Raw genomic sequence first — 9,051 nt, forward strand, 5'->3', positions numbered from 1 at the left:
CACAAGTCCATATATCAGTATGTACGGTATAAAAAATGAAGTGAAAAAACACAAATGGTAACTCTCCAATTCCATCAATAGCTCTGCTAGGTTTAGACTCCAAGGAACATCATGCCTCCTCCAAGATAAGCTGATCACTTGAACTCCTCCCGGAGCCTTCCTTTATGGAGGGCTCACATCAGAACTCTCCAGGTAACTCTCCATTTTCCATCAGCAGCTGTGCTTGGTTTCAACTCCACATCATGCCCCTGTGCTGGATGTCCCTCCGGTGTACTCCCCTTTTCACCTTCCTTTTGTGTGTTGTATTCCCTCATTAGACTGGAAGCTCCTTTAGGGCAGAGACCATCTTTCTTTGTACTATTTGTATCCCTAGCTCTTAGCCGAGTGCCTGGCATATAGCAGGAACTTAATAGCTGTTTATTGAAATTTTTAAAAATGAATACAAAGAAGTTAAATGATTACAAGGAAGAGCAGTTGGAGGATCAGAAAAGGCTCTATACAAAAGATGGTACATGAGTAGATGTAGAAAGAGAGGGACTCTATGGGCAGAACTAAGAAGGATATGCCTTCTAGGCTTATGGAATGGTTGAACCCAAAGCCATGGAGACAGGAGGGAGAATGTCATGTGTGAGGAACTGAGAGAGGTCCCATCTGGCTGGATTGCTGAGTTGAGAGATGGAGTATTGTCCAATGAGGCTGGAGAGATTGATTGGGACCAGATTATAAAGGATGTCAAAATCCAAACAAAGGTTTATATTTCATCCTCAACTCTAGGACCTGGAGGCAATAGTTTGGTTTTGAATCCATGGAACATCATGTCCCTCTGCTGGCTACCCTCTGACTCCCCCTCCTCCCTTTTCTGTTTCCAGGAGTTGGTTGAGTCACATGGTCAGATCTGTGCATAAGGAAAATTATTTTGGCTTTTGCCAAAGTACACTGCTGTGTGCAGAATGTTTTGGAGGGAGGAGAGCCTTGAGTCAAGAAGACCAGTTAGGAGGCTACTGTGATAATCTAGACAAGATGATGAGGGTCTGCCTTGAACTAAGGTGGTAGATATGTGATTGGAGAGAAGGGATTGGAGGCCGGGGATGTGGAGGTAGGAACTGGCAACTGACTTGATACGTGGGGTTAGAGTATGGAGCCGTAGATGATAACAAGACTGTGAACCTAGGAGACTAGAAAGGTAGGGGGAAGTTCCTCTTCAGGTATTCCCCATTTCAGTGACATCTCAAGTCTGGTAAGAAAAAAAAAATGTGCCTAACACTGCTGGTTATTGGGAATCCAAAGATAAAAATGAAACAGGAGATGCCCCCAAGGAGCTTACATTCTATTTGGAAAAACAACATGTATACATATGGGTGTATATGAGGTAAAAGAAGAGAGGATTCTGGGAAGATGGCAGACTAGGTCAGAAAATTTCAAGCTCTCTGGATTTTCTCCACAAACAAGATAAAATAGCGTCTCAGGGTGAACATAGAGTGGCAAAAATAAACAGGAGTTGGGGCAGAACAGTGGTCCTCCTGGGACAGCTAGAGAAGATCCAAAGAAAGATCCCAGGATCCCAGGTTCAGCCTGAATGAAGTGTAAACACTTTCAGGCTAGTTCCACAGAAACAACAACCAGTGAGCCCTGGGGGGTGGCTGGGTTAGGAGGGAGCCTCAGCCTTAGCCATAGGAATTTTCACCTCATGGACAGTGTTGGGGGGTTAGGAGTCTGAGCAGGGAAGATTGAGGGAACCTCTGACTGTGAGAGATGCCAGGCCCAGTTGTGCTGCCAAGACTCAGTCCCAGATGAGTAGGAACCAGCAAACATCTGGTGAGAGGAGAAGTAGTGAGGTGGGGATGCTGCTGGCTGTGGGCACTTATAGGAGAGCTGAGCTCTGGTTTCTGTTCCAGCCAGAGGGGAAAACTACAAGTTATATCCCCTGGAGGGTCTTTAGGGAACAAAAGCATTTCCAGCTTAGTGTGGAGGGAGGCAGGGTGGGGTGGAGGGGTACCCTGGCTGTGGCTTGGAAAGGGGAAGGAGTGCAAAGGTTGGGCTCAGGACACAGCTTAAAAAATAACAGCAAGAAGGACATGCGGCCAGAAACACCATCCCCCACACCCCAAAGCAAGAGGTGATTATAATAGTAAGCTGCTAAAACAACACAAAATAAAAATGAGCAAGCAAAGGAGGAAAAAATCCAACCATAGACATTTACTATGGGAATAGAGAAGACCAAGACTCATCTTCAGAGGAGGATACTGAAGCAAAAAAAAAAAAGCCTTTCCTACCCCAAAGAGTAATACCAAATGGTCACCTGTGCGAAAAGAATTCTTAGAAGAACTAAAAAAAGACTAAAATAAAATAAGAGAGACTGAGAACAAAATTAAAAAAAAAAGAACAATCCAAGCAGACTAAGATGATTATGAAGAAAGTTAACCAGCTGGAAAAGGAGATCCAGAATCTTAAGGAAGAAAACAGCTCCTTAAAAGTTAAAAGTGGGCGAGGGAAAGACAGCAACATTATAAGAGACAAAACAATAACAAAACAAAATAAAAAGAATAAAAAATAAAAGAGACTGTGAAACATTTCATAAGAAAAACAACTGATCTGGAGAGCAGATCAAGAAGAGAAAACATGAGAATAATCAGACTACCTGAAAGCTACACTTAAAAAAAGAACCTTGGTACAATAATACAAGAAATAATTTTTAAAAATTGCCCTGAAGTTTTAGAACAAGAGGCGAAAGTAGAAATAGAAAAAAACAAAACAAAACACTGATCACCACCTGAAAGAGATCCTAGGATAAAAATCTATAGGAATATCATAGCTAAATTCTGAAACCCACAGGTAAAGGAGAAAATATTATGAGAAACAAGAAAAAAAATCAAATATGGCAGAACCACAATTAGAAACACACAAGACCAAGCAGTGGCTGTGCTAAAAGACCACAGGTCTTGGAACCCTATATATTGAAGAGCAAAAGAACTGGGGTTGTGGCCAAAAATATCATACCCAGGAAAGTTAAATATAATCCTGAATTTAAAAACATGGATATTGAATGGGCTGATAGACTTTCAGGATTTTGTCACTAAAAGACCAGAACTTATTAGAAGACTCCGCATACAAGATTCAGGGGAAATATAATGTAAACATCAAAGACCAATTACAAGGGACTTGGTAAGGACAAATTGTTTACTTTTTATACATGGAAGTATAAACCGTGTGTCTAAGAGTATCATTAGTAATTGGGTAGTTTGAAAGAATGATTGGGGTAGAGCTGAGTATGATGTCATTCTAAAAAGCAAAATAATGTAGGAAAAGGTAAAAAGAGTAATTATCTCACACAAATGAGGCGTGAGAGGAAGAACTGTTACAGAGGAATTAGATGGGGGAGGAGGTCCGGTTAGTTCTGGAACCCTACTCACATCAGATCTGGGTTAAAGAGAGAACAACATATTCATTTAGAAGGGTATAAAAATCTTCTAAATTTACAAAGAAATAATAATATGAGAGAATAGGATGAGGCATATAGAAGGGTGTATAGATTAACAGAAATGGGATAGAGGGAACAATATACATATACATTTATATATACATACATATATATTTAGAAGGGTATAAAAATCTACATTCAGAAAGAAACAAGAGACAAAGGGATAGGGTGGAGGGAGAGGATAAGGGAGGGATCCTTGGAGAGGGGTAGGTTAAGGAATAGGAAGGCAAGGTAGCGGGTAGAAGTAAAGCACAGGAGTGAGGAAGGATAGGAATATAATGAGAAGGATAAAGAGGAAAATATCCAACAAGTAATTATAGCTTAGATTATGAATGGGATGAATTTGTCCATAAAATGAAAACTGATAGTGGATTAAAAATTTGAATTCAACAGTACGTTGCTTTCCAGAAATGCTATAAAAATGAGAAATACATATATACATAAAATAAAATTCAGAGTAGAATGTAGTATGTAACCATGATTTCAGACAAAGTTAAAGCTAAAATATATTTAATCAAAAGAGGAAAATGGGGAAACTACACTATGTGTCAGTCATATTAATAAATATTGTTTTAGACCATATAAAATACCTAGATAGTATTAAAAAATTTGACAGTATACAGGCCAAAACAGACACAGGAACTATATGAATATAAACACAAATCACCTTTTATATAAATAAAGTTAAATCTAAATAATTGATTTATTTCTGTTGGTAAGCCAATATAATAAAAATGACAATTTTATCTAACTATTCTATTTATGTAATGCCATCCCAATTAAATTGCTAAAAAATTATCTTACTGAGTCAGAAAAAATAATAAAAGAGTTCATTTGGAAGAGCAGAGGGTCAGGAACTTCAAGAAAACCAGGGGAAAAAAGATATGAAGGAATTAGATTCAGTAGAATAAGACCTTAAATCATATTATAAGGTGAGAGCAGTATTGAAGTATAAAATGGATAATGTTGATTATTTTAAATTAAAATTTTCTTATATAAATAAAACCTATATAGTCAAGAATAGAAGGAATGCAGAAAATGGGGAAAAATCTTTCATGGGCAATGTCTCAGATAGGATGTGACTAGGTTGGAATATTGTTTTGGTATAGAAAATGAGGAGCTGGTAGATTTCAAAAAATATGGAAAGACTTGGACTTACAAAGGAAAATGCTCTCCACCTACAGAGAAACAGATAATAAGTAGAAATAAACATAGTATGGTCTTGACTGTATATGTGTATATATGTGTATGTTTTTGGATATGTATGTATGTATGTGTATGTGTGTGTGTGTGTGTGTGTGTGTGTGTGTGTGTGTGTTTATCCATGCTTAATTGTAGCCTTCTTGGGGTGGGAGAAGGAAGGGAAAAAAAGGAAAAAGTGCACAGCAGAGAACAAAAGAAAACCTTCAAGGAAGCAAAGAAAAGATTGACAGCTTTGAAAATAATGTATAGTATTTATTATATAGGTTTTCTTGAAATGGAAATTTATTGCTTTATATGGAATCCTCTTTTATGTTCTGCTGTGTATTTTTTCTTTTATTATTTTGTATTTAAGTTTAAAATAAATTTAAAAACTTTAAAAAAGGAAAAAAAATAAAGAAAAAATCCAAAGTGATGGGGACAGGGTGGGAGTGGAGGTAGAGAGAGCACAATCAGCTGGAGGAATCATGAAAAACTTCATATAGAAGGTGGCCCTGGAACTGAGCTTTGAAGAAAACTGGGGGTTCCAAGAAGCGGAAATAAGGAGGGTTAATATTACAGGTATGGGAGCCTAGAACGATAGGAGATAGAATGCCTTGTGTGGATGGCAAGAAGACTAGGGTTTTTTTGGGCGGGGGGAGCAATTGGGGTTAAGTGACTCTCCCAGGGTTACACAGCTAGTAAGGGTCTGATCTGAGGTGGCATTTAAACTCAGGTGCTCCTGACCCCTGGCCCAGTGCTCCATCCTCTGTGCCACCTAGCTGTCTCCAAGAAGAGTACTTTTTAAAAAAAATATGTAAGAATACCCCTTAGGAGCTTTAGTGGGAAACAGTGAAGATACCTTTTAAGAAGGAAGCCTCTTATTTGGGACTTGGCCTAGAGAAGCTCTGGACACAGAGTCTGTGTTTCCAGAACATTTATTCTAGGATTTGCTCAGCTGTGTTGACTCCCAGCTCCGGTGCCAGGGTGAATTTAGGAGGTTCTGTAGGGAGAAGCACAGCATCTGCATAATTCAATAGGAAGCTAAATTGCATGTTGTTATAAATGGTAACATGCTAATAGCAAGTAACTCTAAGCAAAGCCTTTGATAGTTTTGGGAAATGAGTAGGCATTGAGCATGGGGGAGATTTTTCTGTTTAGGGGTGGCAGGTTGACTTCAATTTATTCAATTAATATTTACTGAGCACCACCAGGGGGTATGACACTGTACAAAGTGATAGGCACAGCTTCCATTTATTCAGCTGGCTCACATATTTCAATTACAGCATATGTACAAAAATTGCATTGATTCAGGGTGACAAGATAAGTAAAAAAATTGGTTTTAATTCTATAGTTAATTTACCATTTGAGATAAAACATATTGCCTATATAAGTAAATATGACAAATCTCTTTACCAATAGAATGTGTGTGAATGATACGCAGATATGCATGCGTAATTCAGAGAAGTACATGAATGAGATCATTAAACTATTTATTGTCTTTATTTTTAATCCCAAATGCTAGAAACTTTGTCATAATGTCTATGCGTGTGAGAGTTTGACCATCTCAGGACATAGGAAGGACTTTTAGAAAGTATATATTTTTAGTGTTTTCAGTAAGATTTTAACAATTGGAATGCCACGTTCAAGGTGATTATAGTTTTATCCATTAGGAGGGCACATGAATTCTATTCTTAGCTTTGAAGAAAAAAGTGGAATCGAGATAGATGGTCCTGTATAATTTCCTTTGGAGAAAAAAGGAAGTGGAAATGATTTGTTAACAGTTCAATTCAATGCCATAGACATTTATTGTATATTTTCCTAGGTACTGGGATGCAAATGTGTAAAACATATAACAAGGAGTGGATATCGGGACCAGTTCCTGGTTACATTTAGCTCTTAGGTCCTTGGACTTGTTACTGGTACTAAAAATGTCTGGCATATCTGCCAAGTTCCCTGTGCCTCTCTCAGGCTCTCAGAATAGCTGGCTGTAACTCATCCCCTCAGTTCCACCTCTTCATGGGTGTTGTCCATGTGCTTATTCTAGGGATGATATTTGAATTTTTCAATCAATCAATAAACATTTATTAAGCACCTACTATCTGACAGAAACTGTACTAACCTTGCCTTCCATTATTCTGCTTAGAAAAAACTCCTCAGGGAGGGAGAGAATTTGAAACTGAAAATTTTTAAAAATGAATGTTAAAAATTTTGTTTACATGTAATTGAGGAAAAAAATTGAATGTGAAAAAAAAGAAAAATAAAAAAACTCCCTGCTCATTCTTTACCCATTGCCTCATTAAAGGTTGCTTACATATAACAGTGTAAACATAATTCAAAATGATAGTGTAGACCCATCTCAGCTGCATGGATTAATGGGAAGTATAGTTGTCATGTGCAATATGGGTCTATGGTACTAACAAATCAAAGTAGTTTATTATCAACACTCACAACATGCACCTTTTGAGTCTGTAAACCATTTAGTTCTTACATCAGCCTTTCCCTTCATCTCTCTCCCACACCTAGACGGGTCAAAATTCTGTAAGTTCAGACTCTGTGATTTACATCTAGGAGCAGTCAAGGACTCTCACACATTATTTTTCACTTGCAACCCCACCCCTACCAATTCATCCCCTATTTTCAGCTCTTTCTCCTGACTGGCTATCAGTCAAGTACCTTTAATTGCTTCTCTGTACCTTTAGTACTTGACAATTCTAAGGGTGCTTCTCCTCACCACAAGATGGAAACTACCTGGATATTTCAATCCTATCTACGCAGCCAGAAAGAGAAAAGATGGAATTCTGCAAGCAAAATACTTCTTTCCACCTTCTCCTTCCCTTTATCCTTTCCCCCTTCCCCTTCCCCTGCTCCCTCTTCCTCTCCCTCCTCTCCAAAGAGGTCTACCTACCCATAGCATGGAAAGATACTAAGCAAAGGCAATGTGCTGACTCAGCTGAATGTTCCTTCCTTGCCTCTGTGTTGGTCATGGTGATGAACAAGTCTGAGGGAGAGCAAGTACTGAATCCTCCTGGGCTGCTGTTTGTACCTAGCCTCCCAGGATGCCGAATCAGCGGGTCACTATTTCCCAGATTCAGTGATTCTGGGATGTATCCTTAATTTTCTTTTTGACATTAATCTTTTAAAAAGATGCCAATATCTGATTTAATTCATTCTGTCTGAAGAGTCCTGCTGATTACTCTATGATGAACATTCACTCTCCTGGCAAATTTTCACACCCCACCCACCCTTTGTTTATGTAAGAAATTAATATTTTCTCTACTTGCATACTGAATTCACTTGATTGCTCAGTAGTTACTCAGTTGCATAGATGCTTTTTGGTTCTGCCATCCAACTTTTTCTCTCTAATGCCAGTAACTCCTAGAGAAGCTACTTCTTTTCGATTTGTGTGGTGTTATTTATTCACACAGAAGTGCCTATTGCTAATAAATGATTTTTTATAATAATAGCTAGCATTTATATAGTGATTTCAAGTTTCCTGAGTGCTTTACAAATATTGTCTCATTTGATCTTCACAACCCAGAGGTAGATATTATTATAATCCCCATTTTGCAGATGAAGAAACTGAGGCAGAGAGAGTAAATGACTTTCCCAAGGTAAATATCAGGCCAGATTTTTATCTCTGGCCTATCTAGAGCCTATCCCATGCTCCATCCTCTGTGTCATCTAGCTTCCTCTTGATGAAGACCATATCATTGAGTCTCTGACTTGGAGTTAGGAGACATGCATTCAAATCTTGACTCTGACACTAACTAGCTGTGTGAAGGTGGGCAAGTTACGTAATGCTCTCTTAAACTATTTCCTCATCCATAAAATGAGGATAATTACCCTGCCAGGGTATAGGACTATTGTGAGAAAGCGCTTTACAAAACCTTAAAGAGCAGCATAAATGTGAACTATTATTACAATGAATGAAAGGAATGCCTTTAACTAATAGCATAAAAGTCTCTCAAATGGTTTCTTAAGTTACATAAATGATTGTCCCTGTAATTCAAAAGAAACCTTAGGAGGAAAATAGCTTTCAGACTCGGGTCAAACCTCTATTTATTCTAAAACATATTCTGAGGTGCCTTGATTTTTAAGACTTCATCTGAAAAGTCTCATAAGAATTGAGAAATGAGTAGACCTTGCTTAGGATTCACTTAGTGTCTCGGTTACTTATTGGTTTCTTATGCTATCATTTCTTTTTTATTGGTATCTTTTATTTTTAAATTACCTTCAATTCCAAACATTCCTTCCTCTTCCCCTACCCAGGGAGTCATTACTTCTAACAAAGAATAAAAAAGAGAAGAGGGAAAGATGAGAAAAGTCTGTTCTGTAAAACAAATTGAGACATTAGCTGAGTCTGACAGAATATTGTGTTCCACAGCCAGAGT

Source organism: Trichosurus vulpecula, chromosome 1, assembly GCF_011100635.1.
Source record: "Trichosurus vulpecula isolate mTriVul1 chromosome 1, mTriVul1.pri, whole genome shotgun sequence".
Classification (NCBI taxonomy): Eukaryota; Metazoa; Chordata; class Mammalia; order Diprotodontia; family Phalangeridae; genus Trichosurus; species Trichosurus vulpecula.